This window comes from Ranitomeya variabilis, chromosome 7 (genome assembly GCF_051348905.1).
Source record: "Ranitomeya variabilis isolate aRanVar5 chromosome 7, aRanVar5.hap1, whole genome shotgun sequence".
In the NCBI taxonomy this organism is placed as follows: Eukaryota; Metazoa; Chordata; class Amphibia; order Anura; family Dendrobatidae; genus Ranitomeya; species Ranitomeya variabilis.
This window is the reverse complement of record NC_135238.1, coordinates 238,698,460-238,707,283: the sequence shown is the minus strand read 5'-3', so window position 1 is coordinate 238,707,283 and position 8,824 is coordinate 238,698,460. Positions and strand designations below refer to the sequence as shown.

The 8,824-nt window shown below is 43.5% G+C and overlaps 1 long non-coding RNA gene across 2 annotated transcripts; it reads left to right on the top strand.

Annotated features, from left to right (window-relative positions):
* LOC143784724 (uncharacterized) lies at nucleotides 1–6,779 on the top strand. Of its 2 annotated transcripts, none has more exons than XR_013217878.1 (3): nucleotides 1–217; nucleotides 4,016–4,105; nucleotides 5,438–6,779. It is a non-coding gene; the product is annotated as an uncharacterized LOC143784724 (long non-coding RNA). The 2 variants fall into 2 exon arrangements; XR_013217879.1 differs by lacking the exon at nucleotides 1–217 and adding an exon at nucleotides 222–360.
* Nucleotides 6,780–8,824: the final 2,045 nt, after the last annotated feature.

The following is an 8,824-nucleotide window of genomic DNA, read 5'->3' as shown; positions in this document are numbered from 1 at the left end:
CTTATTGTGGGCTGTGGACGGCGCGTTTATCACTTTTTGTTATTTTTTTAGGACGAAGTGGTGATCAAAAACATTTTTTCTTCTAATTTTTACTTTTTTTCAGCCACCCCTTGGGGGCTTCACCGGGCGAGTGTTTGGTCTCTTGTGACGCATAGTGCAGTCCTCGGTACCGACTGACAAAGTGAGATTTGTGCTGTTGTATGGAGCTCGGCCGCAGGTAACGCAAGATGGCGGTAACAGGAGCCTAACAAAGGGGCGCTGCTGCCATGGCAACCCAACAAACCCCCCCATCAGTCGGCGCTGAATGATTGCGTTCTGAATTATGCTACTGCGCAGGCACAGCCGACGGCCCCATTTTGCGTAAGATTATTCGTTTTATTTTTTTCCTCAAGAAATTTATGACAAAATCAAATGAAAATATGGTGACTTTAGATCGTATCATGCTACAGTGCAGGGAGTCGCCACCTGCATGACGAATATATATTTTTTAAATCAATAAGATATGCAGTATTTAAAATTAGGGGGCAGGTCAGTGAGGGATCAGTGACCTGTCATAAGCCATAAGTGTAACGGGTTTACCACGACAGAGAGGAGCCAGAAGACCACAGCGTCTGATTTCTCCTACTCCTGCACTGATTAGAAGCACTTCACCTTCATAGTAAATGGTACAGGTTTCTTTTAGCAGTCGGGGGTTAATCTGATCAGTTGAGCGCTCCTGGAGCATTCTTGCATTAAGGCTCTCAGCTGTGCACTGTTAGCAACTCCCATCCCCTATATAATCTGGGCCCTGACTAGCACTCATTGTCAGAGCTAGCTTATGCTCCATGGCTGTAGGTTGTAGGTGTTTGCTGTTGGGAGAAGGCGTTTGGTGGATTTATCTGTGACTGTTGCTAGGTTTTGGGTGTGTGATAATTTCCTTTCTTCTCCTACTTTGGGTTAACCCCATCCTCCACTCCCCAGTGCATTTGTGTATTACGGTACACTACTACTCCCCTGTTCCCTGGGTGGTCCCGGCATCTTCACCATCAGTAGTAATCCGGGGAGCAGAGCGAGCTAGGGCACCTATAGGGTTAGGGACAGGGAAGGAGCCCCTGGGCCCCGGGAAACCCGACAACAGAGTACCACATAACATAAAGCCCTGCCCACATCCTCACCTCAGAGAACCAGAATCTCATTAACTGAAAACTACAAATAAAGATTAAACAACCACAAGACGGATTTCATCACCAGGTATCATTGTAATCAGTATAACAGAGCCAACATGACACTGTCTGTAGGTTACTAAACTCAATCCTGCTGACAGGTTCCCTTTAAGTGCATTTAAAGGGAACTGCAGTTTTGCAGTTGACAAAGTCTCTATTATGAAATACAAATATCAACATACATAACATTGTAGCTACATAATGCTGGAAAATACCCAATGCCACAACAAATATTATATGGAAATAACAAATTCAGTACAAAATTAGAATGGCATCATATAATGGAAAAAATGTAGATTAGAATCAACAATTACAAACATATAAATTTTTATAAATGCCAAAAATGTATTTAACATATATAGACTAAGCATATTAAAAAGTAGGAAACCACAAGGTGGTGCAAAAATACTAAAAACCTCCACACACAAAGCTTTACAGAGTCATTGTAAAGCTGTACGTGAAAATAGGGCAGTTAAACAAATACCTACGGTGAGGATATGCATACAAATAAAGGAGTAGGTGCCTAGGGTTAAAGGGAACCTGTCACCACGTTTTTGGAAGATGGGATAAAAATAGCGTTAAATAGGGGCAGAGGTGGGCGTTACATTAGTGTGTGTGTTATGCGTTTATTACCCACCTAAGTTGCCGAAATAACTTTGCAAAGTCTCCGTTTTCGCCTGTCAATCAGGCTGGTCAGGTCACATGGGCGTGGTGTCTTCCCCCAGATTTGGCGTAGTTTTCCGTTGGTGGCGTAGTGGTGTGCGCATGCCCAAAGTCCGGAATCCTCTTCCAGGGGATTTAAAATAGCGCGGTGTTCGTTATTGCATTGGTGATCGGTGGGCGCGGCCATCTTCCTTTGGCCGCGCGTGCGCAGAAGCGGCGCTCTGCTGGCAGCGGCTTCAGGAAAATGGCCGCGGGATGCCGCGCGTGCGCAGATGGATATCGCGGCGGCCATTTTCCTGAAGCCGCGGCCAGCAGAGCGCCGCTTCTGCGCACGCGCGGCCAAAGGAAGATGGCCGCGCCCACCGATCACCAATGCAATAACGAACACCGCGCTATTTTAAATCCCCTGGAAGAGGATTCCGGACTTTGGGCATGCGCACACCACTACGCCACCAACGGAAAACTACGCCAAATCTGGGGGAAGACAACGCCCATGCGACCTGACCAGCCTGATTGACAGGCGAAAACGGAGACTTTGCAAAGTTATTTCGGCAACTTAGGTGGGTAATAAACGCATAACACACACACTAATGTAACGCCCACCTCTGCCCCTATTTAACGCTATTTTTATCCCATCTTCCAAAAACGTGGTGACAGGTTCCCTTTAAATGTTATCCAAGGACCCTACATGGCCAAACATTACTTGCCACTCTGATAAACCCACACCTAATGGAAAAAAGGACCCATTCCGCTTCAGCATCAGTATACAAATATATTACACATGCAGCAATACCTGTAGTGTAGGATATCGCTCACACCATAAGACCCCACACATTTCGGCAGTTTGCCTTCATCACCATCAAAAGTAATCCGGGGAGCAGGGATAACTATGGCTCCCCTAGCTTTAGGGATTGGATGTAGCCCCTGGATATCCTGCAACAATGTCGTGAGAGGTGCCCTCAGGTTACAAGTGACCACTGCAAACACTATGCACCCAAACACCCGCACCCCATTATACTACTAATGAGAGAGACACTGAAGGTATAACTGACCACCGAACACACTGCACCCCAAAACACCCGCACCACATTATACAGCACTAGTGAGAGACGGTACAAGTGACCACTGAAAACACTGCACCCCCAAACACCCGGCAATTTCTACCTTAAGCTACAGGTGTAGAGTCGCTCTCATACTGAATAAATTGATGTCTTTGGTGTACAAGTCCACTCTGCCATTGCTGAGAAATCTGCTGATGAAGTTATATGCAAATGAGCTGCAAGTGCTTTGGGGTGTGGGCAAAGCACTTGTATCTCCCCAGCCCTCACTTCTTAGCTCCCGCCCAGAGCCTGCCTACGGTATGTGATTGACAGGTCAGTCTGGCATTTGGGCTAAATCTCTGCAAGGGGCTGCAGTTAAACGCGGGTGGACAGACCTGTTAATCAGTGAGGGCTGGAGAGCTGGAACTGCTTCGTCACTCCCCAAAGCACATTTGACTCATATGCATAAAACTTCATACAGCCATAGTTTTAGTTAGAATTTCCTCTTGACCAGTAAGGGCCAAAATTGCCAGGATTAGAATCAACACTGATCCCTGAATATACAGTGGCATGTAAAAGTTTGTGCACCCCTGGTCAAAATTAATGTTATTGTGAACAGTTAAGCAAGTGGAAGATGAAATTATCTAAAAGGCCTAAAGTTACAGTTGACACATTTCCTTTGTATTTTAGGCAATATATATTTCCATCTTTTACATTTTAAAAATTACAAAAAGAAAAAGGGGAAAAAAATACTGAACGTGCACACATACCCTTAGAGTTATGGTTTGTTCACTATCATTATTAGAAAAGGCCAGGTGTGATGACACAGCATTTAATCTTAATTATGCAGTAACTTCAGTTGGCCCTGAGACATGCGCTATTATGTTTAGATTGACTTTTGAATTTATGTGTCTTTCTTTGGTTGGTCAAGAAACACAGACTATTGTTCTTCTGAGCCTTTAACGTTGATTCTTGAGTTGACGTTTGTTGTAGCATATTGTGTTATCTTGGATGCTGGGACGCAAGGTAATTGAACAATAGGGAGGGGCTCATCTCTGATTGTTTGAGTATTTAATCAATCTGCATAATTTGTCCTCCTCTGCTCTGCAGGTCAACAAGCCATCGGGTCCGGCACAATGGTCAATCAAGATATTATCAAACATCAATTGTTCAGTGACCCTGTGTCCCTGTCTTGCTAAGGTAGCAGACAACACCAATATTTATATAATCAACTTTATTTAAAGAACCGATAAAACCAAGGACCCCTGGACGAAGCTTTCCTAAGGGTCCCGTCTCACAGTGGCACTTTTGTCGCTACGACGGTACGATCCGTGACGTTCCAGCGATATCCATACGATATCGCTGTATCTGACACGCAGCAGCGATCAGGGACCCCGCTGAGAATCGTACGTCGTAGCAGATCGTTTGGAACTTTCTTTCGTCGCTGGATCTCCCGCTGTCATCGCTGGATCGTTGTGTGTGACAGCGATCCAGCGATGCGTTCGCTTGTAACCAGGGTAAACATCGGGTTACTAAGCGCAGGGCCGTGCTTAGTAACCCGATGTTTACCGTGGTTACCAGCGTAAAAGTAAAAAAAAAAAAACACTACATACTCACATTCCGGTGTCTGTCCCCCGGCGTTCTGCTTCTCTGCACTGTGAGCGCCGGCCGGCCGGAAAGCGAGCACAGCGGTGACGTCACCGCTGTGCTTTCCGGCTGGCACAGACACAGTGGAGAGAAGCAGAACGCCGGGGGACGGACACCGGAATGTAAGTATGTACTGTTTGGTTTTTTTTACTTTTACGCTGGTAACCACGGTAAACATCGGGTTACTAAGCGCGGCCCTGCACTTAGTAACCCGATGGTTACCCGGGGACCTCGGCATCGTTGGTCGCTGGAGAGCTGACTATGTGACAGCTCCCCAGCGACCACACAACCACTTACCAACGATCACGGCCAGGTCGTATCGCTGGTCGTGATCGTTGGTAAATCGTTATCTGAGACGGTACCCTTAGCGAAACGCGCATCGGGTGTGGTCGGGTCCCTGGCTGGTGGCACTTATTAGGTAAATATGTTCCTTCTGGTATTTACTAATGGATATATGATATGCTTTCCGATATGATGACTGATGCTTTTTTTATATTATATATTACATATTATACCACTTGGTGTTATATCACACTTGTGAATATTTATTAATCTATGCTACTGTATGATTGAGTTGCACGTTTGCACTTTTTTGTCAGTCACCATATCGGCAGCTATACTCTGGAATTGGTAGAGTGCTGTTATTTTCTGCAATAAGATCATATTGGGAGTTTTTTTTTATTTTTAGCCACTTGGTTGTCAGCCATACCTGCCCGCTGTGTCTGTTCTCTGTTGTGTCCCATTGCTACTTTTACGTACTTGGTTTTATCGGTTCTTTAAATAAAGTTGATTATATAAATATTGGTGTTGCCTAGCACTTTTCTTTGGTGTGTATAATTATAAACTGCTTGGCTCAAAGTAATTTGTTATCTATAGGTGTTTAAGGTAGCAGACAGTAAGCTGTGGGAGCTGATATAAGAGGCAAACAGCAGCCATTCAAAAATGTCAAGAATCAACTTTTAAGACTCAAATAAACAATAGTCTATGTTTCTTGACCAACCAAATAAAAACATATAAATTCAAAAATCAACATAAAGATAATAGACTAGGTCATCTGGACTAATCAAAATAGACGTCTGGATAATTAAGATTACATGTTGTGTCATCATAGCAGGTGATGCAAATTTCCCAGCTTTATAAAAACTCACCCTCCTCTAACCTTCTGCCAAAAAACAGCAGCCATATGTTCTTCTAAACAGCTGCCGAGCACTCTGAAGACTCAGAAAGCAGGAGAAGGCTATAAGAAGACAACAAAATTGCCTTTCCTTAGTTTGAAATGTAATTAAGAAATGGCAGTTACGAGGAACAGTGGAAGTCAAGATAAGGTCTGGAAGACCAAGCACAATTTTAGTGAGAGCTGCTCGTAGGATTGCTAGAGAGGCAAATCAGAACCCCCGTCTGACAACAAAAGACCTTCAGAAAGATTTAGCAGACTCTGCAGTTGTGGTATATTGTACTACTGTTCAGAGACACCTGCACAAATATGGTCTTCATGGAAGAGTCATCAGATGAAAACCTCTCCTGTGTCCTCACCATAAAATTCAGCATCAGAAGTATGAAAAGAACATCAACACAAGCCTGATGAATTTTGGAAACAAGTCCTGTGGACTGGTGAGGTTAAAATACAGATCTTTGGCCTCAATGATCAAACATTTGTGTGCAAAAAAAGGGCACAGAATTTCATGAAAAGAGCATCTTGACAACCATTAACCCCTTTCTGCCAGCTGACGTACTATTCCGTCAGCTGGCAGAACCCCCGCTTTGAGGTGGGCTTCGGCGGTGAGCCCACCTCAAAGCCGCGACATGTCAGCTGTTTTGTACAGCTGACATGTGTGCGCAATGAGCGCGAGCGGAATCGCGATCAGCCCACACCCATTAACTAGTTAAATGCCGCTGTCAAACGCAGACAGTGGCATTTAGCGCTCCCGGCCGCGCGGCCAGGGATGCTCGCACCGCTGACCCGTCACATGATCGGGGGTCATCAGTGCATTGCCATAACAACCACAGGTCTCCTTGAGACCTCTATGGTTGTTGATGGCCGATTGCTTTGAGCGCCACCCTGTGGTCGGCGTTCAAAGCAACCCTGCATTTCTGCTACATAGAGGTGATCTGTGCTTCACCTCTATGTACCAGAGCCGTTCGTGTAGTGCATGCTTCTAGCCTCCTATGGAGGCTATTGAAGCATGCCAAAATTAAAAAAAAAAAGTGTTTCAAAATATAAAAAAAATATATAAAAGTTCAAATCACCCCCCTTTCGCCCCAATCAAAATAAAACAATAAAAAAAATCAAACCTACACATATTTGGTATTGCCGCGTTCAGAATCGCCCGATCTATCAATAAAAACAAAGGATTAACCTGATCGCTAAATGGCGTAGCGAGAAAAAAAATCAAAACGCCAAACTTACGTTTTTTTGGTCGCCGCAACATTGCGTTAAAATGCAATAACGGGCGATCAAAAGAACGTATCTGCACCAAAATGGTATCATTAAAAATGCCAGCTCGGCACGCAAAAAATAAGCCCTCACCCAACCCCAGATCACGAAAATTGGAGACGCTTCGGGTATCGGAAAATGGCGCAATTTTTTTTTATTTATTTTTTTTAGCAAAGTTTGGAATTGTTTTTTACCACTTAGATAAAAGAGAACCTAGACATGTTTGGTGTCTATGAACTCGTAATAACCTGGAGAATCATAATGGCAGGTCAGTTTTAGCATTTGGTGAACCTAGCAAAAAAGCCAAACAAAAAACATGTGTAAGATTGCACTTTTTTTGCAATTTCATCGCACTTGGAATTTTTTTCCTGTTTTCTTTTACACGGCATGGTAAAACCAATGGTATCGTTCAAAATTACATCTCGTCCCGCAAAAAATAAGCCCTCACATGGCCATATTGATGGAAAAATAAAAAAGTTATGGCTCTGGGAAGGAGTGGAGCGAAAAACGAAAAAACAGAAGAAGCTCCAGGGGTGAAGGGGTTAAGCATGGGGGTGGATCAATCAGGCTTTGGGGATGTGTTGCAGCCAATGGCATGGGGAACATTTCACAGGTAGAGGGACGAATGGATTAAATGAAATTTCCTCAAACCCTGACCCAAAAACAAAACCTGGTTAAATACCACATATGATAAAAATACCACCAGATGGGTCATCTGTTAAGGTACTACAATACAACCTACTGCTCACGCCTGCCTTGCTGTGGAGGTTGTGGCACCCTAAGAAACGGTTTATTGACGCCCCCACTCAACGCAGGCTGTCCCTCTCTTCCCTACGATATCCCTCTCAGTGTAGGTGGGAAAACAATATAGTAAAGAGCAGTGGTGAAAAAAGTACACAAAATGAATAAATATCCAGAAAACCTCAACAGGCACCCCCAAATACCATTATGATAATCCAACACATCACCAAATAGCAGATAAATAATCAAGCAATATTCAGTCTGAAAATAACTGTATTAGTCCCATGTCCATCATGGACATACAATCATTGCAAACCATAGTCGAATAGGGACCAACACAAACGACCAGAATATTGTGATAGATAATGATGCTACTCATCTATACAGCATCCGGCAGTATCGATGACCACATTATTTCCTCCTGATGAACCGTGCTAACGGGGAAACGCGTCGGGAAGACACTAGCACATGCTAAGTTATCTTTCATCATTATCTATCACAATATTCTGGTCGTTTGTGTTGGTCCCTATTGGACTATGGTTTGCATAAACCGTTTCTTAGGGTGCCAACCTCCACAGCAAGGCAGGCGTGAGCAGTAGGTTGTATTGTAGTACCTTAACAGGTGACCCATCTGGTGGTATTTTTATCATATATGGTATTTAACCAGGTTTTGTTTTTGGGTCAGGGTTTTAAATTTATAACATTAACCCCTTCATGACCCAGCCTATTTTGGCCTTAATGACCTTGCCGTTTTTTGCAATTCTGACCAGTGTCCCTTTATGAGGTAATAACTCAGGAACGCTTCAACGGATCCTAGCGATTCTGAGATTGTTTTTTCGTGACATATTGGGCTTCATGTTAGTGGTAAATTTAGGTCGATAATTTCTGAGTTTATTTGTGAAAAAAACGGAAATTTGGCGAAAATTTTGAAAATTTTGCAATTTTCACATTTTGAATTTTTATTCTGTTAAACCAGAGAGTTATGTGACACAAAATAGTTAATAAATAACATTTCCCGCATGTCTACTTTACATCAGCACAATTTTGGAAACAATTTTTTTTTTTGCTAGGAAGTTATAAGGGTTAAAATTTGACCA